Raw genomic sequence first — 3,943 nt, 5'->3', positions numbered from 1 at the left:
AAAATAATGCAGCACCAGCAAAAACAAGATTGAATATAGCAGTCTCTAATCACAAAAAAGGGAGGGGGCGAGATGAAAAAGAGGGGAAAAAAATTATATATATATATGTGTGTGTGTGTGTGTGTGTGTGTGTGTGTGTAAAATAAAACTAGAAGAAAATAATGCAGCACCAGCAAAAACAGGACTGAATACAGCAGTCTCTAATCACAAAAAAGGGAGAGGGGGGCGGAGAAGCAAAAGAGGAAGAAGAAGAAGAAAAAATCTGTACCTTAATATAAGTATGTCTTTAATGTCCTAACTGTCTTTCAGTCACTTCTGCCCTCCTCTCCTTGTTGTTAGTTGCTGTCGAGTCAATTCCAAGCCGTAGCAACCCTGTATAGGGTTTCCGAGGAGCTTGAACCACCGACCTTGCAGTTCAAAAGTCTTTGCAGTGTGGCACCTTAACCACAGCACTACACTGGGACTCCTCTCAAACCAGTGAAAAAACGAAGACCAAATGGGATGCACGTCCACATCTCAGCTTGGACTGAGTGTGCAGGTTCCTGGCAGAAGAAATCACCAGCGGTGAGGGTGGGTCGTGGCCACTCAGCTAAGCCCCTACCTCTATTCACCCGAATGGAGGTGGGCAAACAGTGAGTGTACCAATTACCCAACACCAAAGAAAAAAATGAAATCAGAACCACGCAAAATTGGCAAAGTATATTGTGCACCTTTTTTTCCCAAGATTCCCTTGATGTGTTTCCGTGGTGTCTCTGAGGCCCCTATTTCATCCTGCTGCTTGGTCTCACCCAGGATGTCAACTCAGGCCTCTAAGCCTGGCCAGCAGGTTCAAAAGTACACAATTTTTTCACTTCAACTCCAAATTCCACAGGCTATAAGCCTTCAAACCTTTAAACTATTCCTATCTCTGTGGGTCTGAGTTTTGGAGCTCTGTCCTGCCTCTTTTTTGCCTGAAATTCTGAGTTATTGCTGATGGCGACCTTCACTACACCTTCACCTTAGCTGCCATCAAGCCCCGCCTCTTTTGGCTGTCTTTTGAATCATGGTTTTCATTGCATTATTTTATAAAACAGACACTGGAGGGGGAGAGAAAGGAATAGCCAGAAATATCACCATGTTAAGCTTGTAAATCCATCTTCTTCCTATAACTGATTGGAATACCTAAAATAGTGATACAGTGTGTCCAGTGAAGGAGGTTTCCTGAGGAGCCTCTGCATTACAAGGGAGTATAGGTGGAAGCCTGAACCACATCCAGACCTTCAGAGACAGGAAATTTTCCACTTGAAAGGACAAGCAGACAAGCCTGGAACAGCTAGAAAACCAGAAGATACTTCTTGAAAGTAGGACATACAGGAAAGATACAAAACAATAAGGGCAGTCTGACTATTACCACAAGAACATGCAGGTAGTTTTTCCAGTAGACATCAAGGCAAGTGGTTGGGTCCTCTCAGTGTAAATCCTCTTCTAAGACTAAGACTCAAGGGAAATATACTCTTTGATTGGTGACCACACATGTCAGGCATAAGGGGAAGTGACTGAAGAACATCAATGAAGTGGAGAGCTAAGCCATACATGGTTCAGCAAATTACTGTGAACCCGGGTGGAAACCTGGTCAGCCTGCAGCGAGGCAAGACCTGGGGACTCATGGGCACAGAGTCAATTACACAGCCACAGACTACTAGATTGGAGAGCGGGGCAGCCAGCTGATAAAAAGAGGGTAGACAGAGGCAAGAACACCCACATTTGCAGATGATACCCATTTGACCTGGCTTCAATGACTGGATGAACAGAGGTCAACCTGAAGAAGAAAGAAGAGGAAAAAAGTGTCATCTGATACAATTAGATAAACATGACCTATACCTATAAATACAGTAGCTCAAAAGAGGAAACAAATCCCTGCTGCAAGAACTATTCCCACCCCCTCCACACAAAGAGTAGACAGGGAAGGGCAACTCGGACATTGGCTACCCAAAATGGGGGGAGGGATACAAAGGTAAGAAGTGACTGGCTTACAAGCTTTCAAGAGGGAAGGTAGATTCAAAGGACGTGGAGGAAGGTAGAGTCTCCAGTGAATAGTGTCCAGCCTGTCCAGGAAGGGCTGATGAAATGAAATACAGATGGGTCTCTTGTGATGCAATAGTGAATAATTGTTATCAGGACAGATTGTGAGGGTTAGAAATCTAAAGGTGGACATTTTGTAGCCAGGAGGGGAGTGATTAACTTTTCAGTCTAGGAACAGAGGGCCCTGGGACCATCAATGGAGAAGAGCAGAGAGTGGGATCCTACCCAGAGAAGCAGTGAGGCCTGAGATGGAGGCAGAGAAGACGACGTGAACAGATGGAGTGACTGGGGACTTGGGATCCAGAGAGGGAAAGAGGCTGAGGATGTGGGGGTTGGGGGTGGGGCAGGCTTGCAGGGTACACCCTTTGGTTGGGTGAGGATGCATGGCTGGGATGATAACTATGCCAATGAAATGATGTATGATAGAATGGATGTAGGACTAATGTTCTCCCATGTAGACTATCACACAATTCACAATAAAACATTTATTTAATAAATAAATTTTTTTAAAAAGCACTATGACTACCTTCCAGTACATACTCAGCACCTAGAAGAGTGTCTGTAAAGTAGAAGATACTCTTTCTGCACTTGAATGAATGAATTGGCTAAAAACAATCAAGGTCCTTTGCAAAATTCAAGTCTACACTTGAGAGACAACGTGGTTTGTTTGGTAGTTTAGCTCATTGAGAGTGAGGTTTTCATCTCATTACTCTTATTTTCTCTAAAGTGTGTAATATGGTATCTTGTTTCTAGCAGGTCTCACCATATTTATTTACTATCAGATTAAATAAATATAAGATATACTAATATTATTTTTACCATTGCCACTTATTTTGGCAATTTTCTTTGAGAGATCACTGAATGATTAAAAATATGTGCTCCATGTAAAAGGAAAGGAAGTTATGTTACAGAAATTCAGGCTTGCTTTTGAAAACTAAGATATAAGAGTGGCACACACAGGGCAGAGTTTCTCTAATAGGTCCCCTTTCCAATAGTTCTAGAGCAAATATGACAAGACCCACAGAATGACCTCTGTAGTTTCTATTATTGGATATAAGATTCTTTGGGGGGAGGGGAGATGGAAGAGCTCCCACCCTTGTAATGCTTTATGTGCTGCTACTGGAGATGACGGCAATAAGCCCCTGGGAAAAACTTTAAAGCTTGGTTTCTATAATCAATTCAAATATCATAAATTATCACAAAGTACCAAAGGAAATGCTTGGTACTATTAAAAGAAGACATGCCATTTACTACCCATTTTGGATAGGCATCTGTAACATTTGTTTCAAAATAACATAGATTTTTTTTTTCATGTACAGCTCTAGTGAATTTATGTGCCTCATTATAAAGTAATTCTGCAGGAGTCGAGGGATTAGAAAGTAGAGTCATTAACACTTCCTTCAGAGGAAAACCACAGTAACCTACAAAGAAAGAATGAGCGATGTAAATAATAATCTCAATTTAGTATACAGTCAATATACAATTTTAAAATACATATTCCTATTCACCTAAGTAATCAGTCTCCTTGAATTTTACTATTAAGAAAAAAGATCAACCTATTCTTGATTGTCTGCTTTTAAATAAATCATGACATTATCCTGAGAACTTGGCAAGAACATCAATGATTTTACATCTGGCATCACACACCAGCTGCATGTTGAGGGAATGAAAAGCTTTTCTATTTCTTTACCTTACTTCATTACTGAATATGTGGTGATGCATGTATTACCGCGTGTGTGCGATTCAGCTCCCCATATGGAGAGATCCAGCAATGTCACAAAATCTATGCATCATTTACTTTGATGCTAAACTTTCACAACATAATAAGATATTTTCCTTTTTGAGATGATTTTATCTATAAATGGACACAAACGTTTCTTGT

The sequence above is a fragment of the Chrysochloris asiatica genome, unplaced genomic scaffold (genome assembly GCF_000296735.1).
Source record: "Chrysochloris asiatica unplaced genomic scaffold, ChrAsi1.0 scaffold00336, whole genome shotgun sequence".
Lineage (NCBI taxonomy): Eukaryota > Metazoa > Chordata > Mammalia > Afrosoricida > Chrysochloridae > Chrysochloris > Chrysochloris asiatica.
This window is presented reverse-complemented; position numbering follows the sequence as displayed.